The following is a 13,018-nucleotide window of genomic DNA, read 5'->3' as shown; positions in this document are numbered from 1 at the left end:
TGCCTTTATCTTTTGTTATAAACTCAAGCTTTGAAGTTTTCTGTTATCAATTCGTAGTAATCTCGTGTTGGTCTTTATATCGTGCGCAACGAATTTCATTAAAATGAGATGTGCATTCGATAGAGTACAGTCACTTTTAAAAACAAACTGCTTTTGTTTTTCTGAGCAAATGCGTAGTTTTTGTGAAAATTGAAAATGAAAATTTTTGTAAATTAAATTCAATAATATCGTAAAAACTTTGCGAAAATGAATTTTATTGTTTTGAGGTCTCGTATCGCTAAGGTAGGTAGTAGCTTTTCATAGCAAATCGCTTTTCTTTTTCAGCGGAAATGCGTAGTTTTTTTGAATATCTACAATGACAATAATTTTATTGTGAGATTATTTTGTTAAAAAAGCAACATTAAATAAAAGTTATTGTCGTATCAAGAGGAGGTATCCCGCTTACACGCGATATTAATAATTAATTTATTATTTTTGTGCGTTTGGGGCCCAAAATGCATTTAAAAAACTAGGTTAGGTTAGGTAGAAAGTTATAGAACCACTCAGAGCCGAGCGGAGCGGAGCGAGGCGTTCCCTATAGTCTGTCAAAAAGGTATAGGTCACAATAGTTGCCATATAGGTCAAAATGCATTTAAAAAACTAGGTTAGGTTTGATTAGAATGTTATAGAACCACTCACAGCCGAGCGGAGCGAGGCGTTCCCTATAGTCTATAGTAGTACCTATATAGTAGTAAAAAATAAATATAACTTCAAATTGTGTGAGATATAATTTTTTTTTTCAAAAACTAGAAAGGTACCAAGGTGTACTCACAAAAAAAGGTACCAGTGGAGTAGGGAGTCACTCCCCAACCACGCCCCACCTCTCACCCCTCAAATTCAGGGTGCACGATTTAAAAATTTTGCTCTTAATTATCAAAGATGCCTTAATGTGAATGACCCCATTTAAACTTAATACATTTGCCTCTTCCGCTCAATTCTATTAAAACCGTTTTATATTTGATAAAATAAAGTTTGAATTGAATTTGCATGCATTACATGCTAGCAAACTACAAGTACTTTCTTTATTAGAAAATTACAGAAGTGGCACAATGTGTCTTACAAGGATTAATCTTCTGTAAAAAGTATTACATTCTGCTGTAAATACACAACATTGAGAGTCTAGCTCTAAACATTGTGTTTGGCTTATCTGGGAATCTTTGCTGAAGTTAATTTATTTGCCATTTTTGATCTATCTGAATACACTTTATACATATTTGGTTCACAGTGTAAGTATTCTAAAAATTAAGATTAAAATTAATTTTTTCTATATCAAGGGTTATGAAATCTGCCGTTATCTATTAAATAACAGGGCAAAATTCTGATAAAATGAATATTTTCTGCATAAAGTTTTGGTATTTAATACTAAGTTATGTTACTGGTAAATATTCCAACGCAAGCTGTTGAATATTTATACCAATATTCATTGTCAAGCTCTCAGGAAGCGGTTAGCATAGTAAAATCCTGTTTAAAACAAAGGTATTGTTAGTAGCCAAAAGTTATAGACAAAAATAATTGCTATTTGTATCTAAATTTTGGGGGAACTATACCTGACTGCTTCCAATGCAATTATTAATGTCGAGCACATGGCTCAAGTAGTTAAGTTCTAATTTATGTCTTATTTTTAAGGTAGCTAATTTTTGGAGTCAGATATGCCCAGGAAATATAGTCAAAGTGACTCCTAATGATACTTTTGTATAACATAGTCAAGATTTTTGGGTTTGAACCCCAATGAAATTAGTCCCTTTCTGGCATCCTTTATAATATAATTTATATGATTTTCAACAGACAGCCTTCTATCCAATTAGAATTATTTTTCACTAAGCGAAGATATAGAGTTATTACCAAGAAAAATTTAAGAAATTTCAAAATTAATAGTTTTTCTGGTAAATAACATAGCACTAATTGAGTAATTGTTTATCTCTTATTTTAGGCTATTGTAATAAGTGCAAATTTGTCTTAAACCTAAATCTACATTTCTAATTAATATGTTTATAATATCTTTATTTATGCTGGATGAGACAATATTTTCAGCAAGTAAAAGATACTAGTCTTTCAAATCACATCTGTCAAATATCTTTTGATTTATGAGGTGTACAAAATATATAACAATGGAGAAATGGTTGAGCCCCTGCATTGTTTCTTTATATACATGTCAAGGACCATGCAAAATATTATTATATTTAACATACATTATCCTATTAAATAGGAATGAAAATATCCATTTACAGACTTTTCCTGGTAGACCAATATCACTTAGAATCTTGATAAGGATGGAAGGACACGTACAAAGGAAGGTTCAGACCAACCAAGTATGGAGACAGGCCCAGGAAAAGAGAGGATGGTAGGATTAAAATTATCAAAAGTTCCACTTATATCAAGAAAAGCACTTGATGAGTGGCTATGGAAAGATGTTATTATGTCTGTTAAAAGAAAAGTGAAGCTTTCAACTGCACTTTTACCTCTACGGAAACAAAATTGGAGTATTATGGTGAAAAATATATCTTTCACCATAATACTCCTGTCCAAATTTTGCATAATATATATAATAAGTTTACCTAGACAAGATGATTATGAAAAAGTTCTGTATGAGTTACCATCATTCTCAGGCTTTTCAGGTTTAAGAATTGGAATACCAAGTAAAATGAGTTTTGCTTTAATATGGAGGTTGCAAATTAATCTATATGGTATGTCATGGGCCGGCGTTCATTTTGAATTCATTAAAAGTAAAGGGTTCAGATACTTTTGGTGTATCGTGAGTTTATTTCATTTGCTGTGTTAAATTCGATATTTAGATACAAAATTAGTTAAATCTACAAGTAAAATAAAATCGGGAATTTAAAAAGCGCGCGCTTCATCGACTTCCCGCCAAAAAGTCCATGTAGAATCATTTTACCACTGATGTTGCCATATGTTACGACGTAGAACTAACTCCCAAAATGAAATACGATAATAGTTATTTCAATAACAATACCAAAGCCAAATCTCATTTAATTGGTTGGTTTACGTTAAAAAAATATTATAAATAGATAAGGTAGGGTTTTACGTTAACCGTTTCGCGTTCGACTTTCACAAGATTGAAACTGATTGTTAATTATTATAACTATTATTTTTTTTTTCTTCACTTTATATACTTAAAATTAAGGATAAATATGAAACTATTTAAATGTATGAAGAAATAAAAGGCTTTTTTATTTATTTATTTATTATCCGATTCCGGACGGGGATAATTCCAAAAAAACAAAAATATCATTTAAATTGGTCCATACCCGATTGATTGATTTATACACGGGGTAACTATTTTTTATATTTATATTTTTTTATATAACATATAGATTTAATCTGTGATCGATCTGCGGTAGTCTGACTATGGAGGGTAGAGGTAAGGAGAGTCATCTTATATGGGAGAAAAGTTGAAAAAGTGTCCAGTGTATGCGCTAAATAACAGTTCAAAAATCCTCCACAATGGCGCTGGTGGATGCACAGGGTTTGGTATGAATGTAGCAATCGTAGATGAAATTATTGAAGTATGTCGAGTTAAAAAATTTAATGTCAGTATCGACTAAAGTAGTTAATTATTGAGAATTTCAACAACTTACGTTGTAAAAAATATTGTGGTAAATATAACCTTACTTCCTTGTATCTCCATACTTCCTTGTTTATTTTTCAAGCCTACTCTAACAATATTTATATTTGGCGCTTCTTTTAAGAGTTACCCTGATGCAAATGTGGCGCCATCCTAATTTAATACATTTTGAAGACACTTTTTCATATACACAGATGACTCTCCTTACCTCTACCCTCCATAAGTCTGACGAGTAACATCTGTCTGCTGTCATTTTAGTTTTTTCGCGCGTGGGATATCCTCGTAGACAGAGAAGTAAAACGGGTATCTTTCTTTTCTGAGTTTTCGTGCGTTTCGTTCGATTTTTGTTATTATTTCTTAAGTGTATTCCTATTTTCAACTAATATTAACGAAATTTCGTGAATTAAGTGCCGTGGTGTGTGTTAACTTTGAATAAATAGAAGCGGAAAGAACACTTATGTACAACTCGGCAGTAAAGGTAAGCTTAGTTATTAAAACTTTAATAAAAGTCTGAGTAAAATCGACCTAATAGGTCTAAATACGCTTTAAATAGTTATTAGGCCGCTATACAAAATTGAAAAGATCATTAAGCGTAAATTGGTAGTATGTTAATTAAACTGTCTATTAAATGCAGACAAAATCGATCGATCTGTGGCGACTCTGATGCTGCGGGAAGTGCAGCCTCTGGCGTAGCACACGCACCTGAACTACCTATGCCCGAGTCTTCTTACGGTGAGTGTTTTTAGCTTCTGTAGGTGGTGGCTGTTATCACTTGGTACCTTAGGTTTCCAACCAACGGTCTAGGGATATGGCAGACCAGACCGCATAGAGGCAGGGCAGGTTGACTCGCTTCTGAGATTGATTTAACTGATAGTTGTATTTGTTTCTATGATAGTATGGGTTCTGTGACTATTTCCACCCAATTTATCATTCAAATCAGGACTTCATTGAAACATGTGCAAAGCATCAACTCTACTCAATAATTAGATATTTGATATATTTGACATAACACAAACGAAATAATGGCCACATTACATTATCGCATACTGTGTTCTAAACATATTGTTTTAATGAATGTTAGTTAGAATCAATGTAATTCTGGCATCAAAAGGAACAAAGAAATAACTTTTGTAGTATTATGTCTATTTAATAGGGATCCAACATTATAATTTTTGTCAGAGTGAAAACTATTGCCTCATTCAAAAATCATAGAATAATCTTAACTAAACCAAGGTGGTTAGAATGTATTTGTGGAAAAAATTATTGCCTAATGTTAAATATGCTATGTTATCAAACTTCCATAGTAGAAAGAGGATAGAGCGAAGAGCCATATTACTGTCACAAACAGAGTTTTTGTCAAAATACAGCTCACAGTTATGGCACACTGACATCATCAGTTGTGAGACTACTCTTTCAGTAAGGTAATAATAATTCAGTATAAATAGAAAATCAATTAGAAAAAGCATTCTTCTGAGTTTCTTGGCAGAATTTCTTTTAAGAATCTGCCTTCCAAACTAATGGTAGAGTCACAACAATGAGGCTGACTTGAGGTTTTAAAAGTGAAATAAAGTAGGCATACTAATAAATTAAAATTGATTATGAATTAACTTGTACTTAGGATTATTTAGGAGTGTGTTTTTTATAAAAAATATATTTCATTGAATTAAGTAAACAACAAAAGGTATCATAATGAAACTACATAAAGTTGTTATAGTCATAAATGTATAACCTACAATAATGTAGTACCTTTATTAACACATATTCATAGCAATCAAAACCTAAAATGTTTAGGCTGAACACAGAAGTTAGGATATATTTGCTATTACTTAAAATGCTTCATATGATCTTTATAGTAGGCTAACCATGCTATTTGTTAAAAAATATATGTCATTAACTAAAATATTTTGCTCATCACAGTAAATGCCTGTAGAGGTTCAAAATCTGTTCAATAGTCAAGCTTTCAATTTTGGCAGCACTGTGGCAAACTTTGTGAGGGCATCACTGTAGCTGAGTATTGATTTTCTCCAACATCCATTTTGTTTCCAGTCTCATTTGGTTATCACATTTGGTTGTGCTCTTGTTGATTTCATTTATCCTTATTTTGCCTTTAATTTGATTTTATTAGGCTTATTTATAATTTTTTGAGTTCCTGAGTGTGTGGAAAAGACAATGAGGCAGATATATGAAGAAATCCAGTTCAAGTAAGTACATTTTGTTGAATTGTATAGATATAATCCAGCTGCTGAAATTAGCTGTGAAATTATCTGATGTCTGTTAGTTGAAATTCATCTTTAAATATTTGTGAGTTTTTATGATAATCATTTGTTAATATGGCCTTTGCTGTAGTAATGATTATCATAAAACTGTCTTAGCATTTCATGTAGTCAGGGTATCTGGTCCATTTATGGTAGAGGAAGAAGCTTTGAGCAGTTCCTGAGACTCGCAACTTGGGTGTTGGTTTAAGCGACCACTTATACATACATCAATGCTCACCTTCACAGCTCGGGCCACCCCCAATGCCTTGTTAAACTTCATTTTCAGAGGAACCTTGTTTGTGCAGCTTATCTAAATTATTCTATATTTAAACTTAATGCAGTTCTGGCCTGGCCCCAAGTTTGTATAGAAGGTTACAGAGAGATTTTACTGCGTTGGTTTGCACTTCCTCTCACTGAGATATTTCTTTTTGGAAAAAAATATCTTTTATCCTAACACCACTTCAAATTTACTTTGCCCATTGAATCTCAATGTTTGAAGAATTTATGCTCTCAATCATCATCACTTCCAATAGCTAGCAATACACCAAAAAAAGGATGCAAGTGAAATTCACTACTTTGTGAATTTTGAAACTGAAATCACCTACTATTGACATACATTACATAGTTTGATTTCTCATTTTGGGAATGATATCTGCCACTCCATATTTAAGCAGTATGGTGTGATTAAAATCTATATGTGCCATGCATATCTCCTATGAGAGAAGAGTCTTTATCCCATGGGGGACCAGGTGTGTTAATATTGATGATGATGATAAATTTTGGTAATGTTATAATATTGAATAGAATGATGTTAATCAATCTGTTATTGATTTGTAAACCTACATTGTTCTGGCTTACCTAGCCAAACACAAAGCTGCATAACGCATGCGCAGACTACTTACCTCTGCCCGGGTTGGGTGGAGCTCGTTATATAATTTGTAAGGATGCACAGTTAGGGTTGGCACACTCTCATTACAGAATATAACTATCAATCAATAATTATTTTATCCCAAATTCAACAAATTCAAATTCAAATTCAAAAATTCTTTATTCAGGTATCATCATGCTATCATCTCAGGCACTTATGAAACGTTCATACATATATATGATCATACATATCTAAAATATTGAACTGCTTTAACCACTCAAATTAAGGTTTAGCTATTTTAAATAGCACTTTAACCTCTTCATACCACCATTGCTTAAAGCAGTATTCTTAATGGTTGGTTCCAGAATTATGATCCTTATTTTTAGGGTGAAAAGGTATATCAAATAAACTATAATTTAAAGATAATTTTGTTTTAAACGATAGTAGTAACGCTATCGTTTGATGAAAAGCTGCTTTGACTAAAAACAAAATAAAAAAAACATATCAAATTTTTTTTTTGAGTCTAATCAAAAAGTCTAGTCAAAACATAAGAATTCAATCAGTTCAAAAGCTTTCTTCATCCTAGTATTACATATAAAAAATACAGTTTTATTTCATTTCGGTACACGAAACCTTTTGTGCGCGAATTAATACTGTCTTTGAGCTGGCTACCATATTGTTATTAAGTACATATGTTAATTAAATATGTGTTCTTGTATTAGGTATAGAATTTACCGTAACAATACCGATAAATAATCATCACATCATTGTTCTTATAAAAATGTTAGTTTTAGTTTAAATCATAAAAATTGACAACCCTAATAATCCTGTCTGTGCTAAACGGTGTGCGAAGCGAGGGTGGCGGATTTATTGATTTACCTCCCTACTGGATTGGACTCGCTCAGTGGGTGGCGCGTGGGTAGACGCTATTTTGATTTATGCTTATTTGGAATATTCCATTGGATGGATCTTTACTTTATAACTTTTAAAATGAGATTTGTTGTTTAGTGTTTTCTAGGCGACAAAGAGTTTTCGCAAGAGATTTCTAGATTTTTCTCCACTTACCTTGGTCTAGTGGTTAGCGTGATCTTCTACGTACCACGAAATTCTAGGCGCGATTTCCTGGGCGGGTCAAAAATAAGTACTTGTTTTTTTCTATAAGAAGTTCTTAGGATAAGCTCGGAGTTGAGACATGGGGTTGTCTAACCCGTGCCTTGGAGTAACAGTTTAAGGTGACGGTGCCGGTTATTATCAAATAAAACAATCATATCGTATATTAAAGTAGTAGTAAGTAGCTCGAACTCGTCTGCAGAAGTACTACACCATGATTATTTCTGACACAAAGCATTATTTCATTTTTATTGTAATGCTGTTTTCCGATCTATAGGGCGTGGTTGCCAGCGTAAATACAGCCACATGAGGCTTAACACCTACGCCTCAGCGCTCCTTGCACGCCCTGCTTAGTGTTGCTTTGTTCATTTGTAATGGTCTTCTATTCACTATCAGGGGGGGCATCGACTTCGTTCGGGAGGTATACAACTGGTTATCCGGGCGGCTAACAGAGCCAACAAGAGATGCATGCCGAGGTGGTTTTTAGTTTGGGTATAACCCTTTAGAGGGGGAGTCCCACATAACCTACGCCCTGCCCAAGTGTTAGAAGTAGCAATAAAGCTTTACCACCACGCCAAAAAAAAAAGAGCGGTCATCACAATAAAAAAATATATATATTAGACAATTATCGTTACCTGTCAACAGTACCTATGGTCCAAACCTCGTGTGTTCCGAGAAAAGGCACGTGTCCAGCAGTTGCTTAAACAGGAATATTTTTATGTTCATGAATAAACTAACGATTGCCCTCGGTTATGCCCGATTCAAATTTGGATGGCGTTAGAGTTTACAGATCACGGTAAACATATCAAAATCGAGGAAAATCTCTAATTCTTACACTATTGTTAGTTAAATGATTGTTGAACTTTCTTAAAGCGAATAATATTCTGGTTTTCGATTAGGAGAGTAGTTAATACATGCTGCTGAGCAATTTAAGTCGGTAATTTACAAAATATTTTGTTCTAGGTAGGTGAAATATTCCGGGAGGCAGCCACCCCATTAACAAGTTGTCGGAGATGGCAATGCTGCTACACCCTATGGCAGAGACTCAGTCTGGGTGCGTAATGACTAATTACATTAGTCTGGGCTCACTTTATGAAAATTATTACACAATAATAGTCTGTTTCTTAATTTAGTGGCAAATGGACAGATGAAGAGATCTTCATACTTCAGTCGTGTGTACATCGGTTTGCTGGCGACCTAAGCAAGCTCAGTCAACACATAAATACCAGGACAGAGTGAGTATTCTCCCTTTCTTAATTGTGTTAAAGTCATTTCCATGCAAGCCGAATAAGCGAGTTGGGCTCTGCGCTAGTGCGCTTTGCAACTCGCATATACAAATAAAAAATCTCAGGTTAGGTCAGTATTCAGCGGAGAAGTATAGTCACGGAAGAAGAAGCGATAGGAGTCATATTCCATACTTCCAAGGTCATACCAACTTTAACTTCGTGACCATCAAGTAATTTTTATTATTCCTAATATTGTTTCAAACACACGCGCTTGACTTTCTCTTCTGACAACTTTAAGTACTATCAGTCATCACACATATCAACCAATGGATGTCGTCTACTAGTAAGGTTACGTCTACAATTTATTTATTGTACGCTCGAAGATATAATTTTATATAATTACCCTTTTTTTGTAAATTAGCATGTAAGTTCCATTTAATATAATTCCTTTATGGAACAATAAATATCTTAAACCAGAAGGTTGGGAGACGTGGATCTGAGTGTGGTCCTATCATAAGCAAGGACTTGTACATTCTTCAGAGTTCTTTCCGCTGGCGCTCAGCTACTCTACTCCAGTGGTAAGTATTCTACCACCGCTCCCTTTTCAGGTGCGGTTACAGAGATGTGGCATCTTTGAAAAATGCGTCCTGACTATTTAAATTTGAGCTTTGCAGCTTTTTAGAGCTACGTCCTTAACTGATGTGCATATCTTCTCATTGGATCATGATTCTCTGAGCAATAGGTCTCTCAATTACCGTATAAGTGTCTCTGCCCCTTCTTATTAAGTATTTAGCAACCGAATTATATTTGACGTCGGATTGGCGCAGTGGGCAGCGACCCTGCTTTCCGGGGCTGTGGGTTCGATTCCCACAGCTGGAAAATGTTTGTGTCATGAATGTTTTTCAGTGTTTGAGTGTTTATATGTATATAATAAGTACTTAGGTATATTATTCATAAAAATATTCATCAGTTATCTCAGTACCAATAACACAAGCTACGCTTACTAGATGGCGATGTGTGTATTGTTGTTGTATATTTATTAATTTATAATAATAATAATTTTGGAGACAATAAAATTAAATTTCAAAATTCATTTATTTCAATTAGGCCTACTTTAGAATCACGTTTGAAACGTCAAGTATGACTGTTTGTAGTGACTCTACCACGCCACTAAAAAATTGGTAAACTTGTATTGCTTTGTATTTATCAGTATCTAATTTAGTATTCTACAATGGTTTACTGTATATATTCCCAGTTCACAAATCCGCACCAGTCTAAGGAAGAAGGCATTCGAGGGCGCAGGCATACCAGTGAGCAGCAACGGGTCTGGAGTCAAGCGGCAATCGACAAAGGTAGGTACCACCACTGAACATCATTTTGAATTTATTTTACGTTCAGCTTTAACTTTTCTCGGCATGCACTTGTGACGAATTTCGAAGAACTTCAGGGACCGGGAGAATAAAATAATAGCTTATAAACATATATTAAACGGCATATTTAGCGCAACACAAAAAAAAGGTTTGATATCAGTGTCATATAAGGTTAAATTAAGAAAACAACTGAACATCACATTTTATGCAATTGTTTTAATTTTATTCAAATACACCTTATCTGGAGCGAACTTCGAGTATTTCTTCCTTCTGAGTTTGATTTAAAATTTCATTGAAATCCTGTTTTTTGTAAGTTTTTTTTAATCGCGTATCTTTCTGGAGTTGAGGACTGAATTATGCCTGACTTAGCCCCAACGGAGATTGCCAGGGCACTCAAAATGCGAAGAAATGTTCAAACCTACAGAGTGATATCCAGAGATCTTCGTCGACCAGTTTCAACGATCTATCGCAGTATCCAACGGTTCAGGGAGACCGGTACTTATATGAGAGGAGCAGGACAAGGCAGAAAAAGACGCACTTCGAGTAGGGGTGATCGTTTCATTCGGCTTCGTGTACGTAGGTACCCCCGTTTGACGGCCGTCCAAGCCCGACATGAGTTAGAAACAGTGCGGGGTGTAACCATAAGTGAGCCTACGGTACGCAGAATGTTCGAAGAAGCTGGTTTGGTTTAATTTGTGCCCGCAAAGGATCCAAGGCTCGAGGTAAATCATCGTAGAAACAGGTTAACTTTTGCTCAGGAACATCGACTTTGGAACGCGGACCAATGAAGTAAGGTATTGTTTAGTGATGAGTGCAGAATTCACTTAAATCATATTGACGGCAGGCAAAGAATATACAGACGCAAAGGAGAACGATACATTCAGACAAATTGTGAAACTACAGTTGCATACGGTGGCGGATCAATAATGGTTTGGGCGGGCATTTGTTTGGTAGCTCGCACAAACTTGGTAGTGATTGACAGAGGGAGACTGCAGACCGCTATATCAGAGAAGTTTTAGAAGAAAATTTCGTACCGTTTGCCTCATATATCGGTGACGATTTTGTTTTTTATGCAGGATAATGCTCGGCCGCATACCGCTCGGGTAACTCAAGCTTATCTTAATGATATGAATATCACTGTTATGGAGTGGCCGACGAGATCACCGGATATGAACCCAATAGAGCAGGTTTGGGACTTGCTGAGAAGAAAAGTTAAGACCAGAATTCCAGCTCCTGCCAACGTGGGTGAACTGCGAATCGCCGTAGTTCAGGAATGGCGGAGACTATCCCAGGAGACCATCGATAACATCATTCTCAGTATGCCTAGACGGGTAGAAACTTTAATAAGAGCACGTGGAGGAAATAAGCGATATTAATCACCATTTTTCCAATTTAATTAATGGTTATTTTAATATTAGTTTTCACTTTTCTCGGTTACATGAAAAGTTCCGTAATGTACCATTTTTCAAAAATTAGCCATATATAAATTTTCAATTTACTCGCAAAATCTGTTCTAATTGTGTTCTCAATTTAAGTAAAACAAATGAAACTTTAAATAACAAAAGAAGTGTAGTAAGTAAATTTTAAAATAAAACCATATATTTTTAATTATGGACCCTTTTTTTGTTTTGCGCTAAATATGCCGGTGTGTATATTTTTTGTAGCCTAGACAAGAGTTTTAGGCTAGTATTAGCTTTATGGTAATTTTTTTTACAATTTGCCATAGGTCAGCTTTGTGAATACTTAGTTGCGCAGTAAATGAAAGGTTTAAATAAATAAAAATAATTACCCATTTCCTAGGGAAGTATTTCAATTGTACAAATATTATTAAATGAGAGTAAGGAATATTCAGTTAGTAGAAAACAAAACTATATTTTTGTATGGATTAAATAAATAAATGGTGAAAAAATTATGCAAATTCCACAAAATAAATAAACAATAATACAAAATCTCTAAACCTAACGGGACGATTTAGTAAAGTAGTCCTTTTCGTTATGAGTGCAAAAGGATAACACTATTTTTTAGTATTGTAAAATTAATTTAATTTCGAGATTTAAACGTATTTATAGCTACATTAAACTGTCATCATTTTTACAAAGTTCTCTGGTGCAAAAATATAGTACTCTTATTGATTATTTTTAAATCAGATAATAAATACGTCCCCAATAGAAAGGTACACTATGGTTATAAGTCTATCGTTTATTAGACTTCATAATAAAGTAGAAATAATTCATTACGAAAAAAAAAATATCAAAGTATTTTTTCTTTCATAGGTGACGTTAAATATGCTGAATGCGCTGGAAAACGAAGTTGATATTGAAGGTTTCACAGGTGACGTGATGACTACACTTGTGCTTATATTAAATGGACGCGAACTGTTTTTAAGTGGCATATTTCGGAGTGTTTTTAAATAACTTTAACAGGAAGAGGCTCCCATTCACATTTAAGAACTTTATAAGCTTTTGCGAACATGATATTAACTGGTATTTTCTTTTGTAACTAAGCTATTGTATTACTTTAAAATGTTGTATATTAATTTTTAGTTTTGCTGTACACAAATATTAAAA

General features: G+C 34.1%; 1 pseudogene; it reads left to right on the top strand.

Moving 5' to 3' along the window:
* The first annotated feature begins 3,907 nt into the window (after nucleotides 1-3,907).
* LOC120636354 lies at nucleotides 3,908-13,018 on the top strand (annotated as a pseudogene).

Source organism: Pararge aegeria, chromosome Z (genome assembly GCF_905163445.1).
Source record: "Pararge aegeria chromosome Z, ilParAegt1.1, whole genome shotgun sequence".
In the NCBI taxonomy this organism is placed as follows: Eukaryota; Metazoa; Arthropoda; class Insecta; order Lepidoptera; family Nymphalidae; genus Pararge; species Pararge aegeria.
This window is presented reverse-complemented; position numbering and strand designations above follow the sequence as displayed.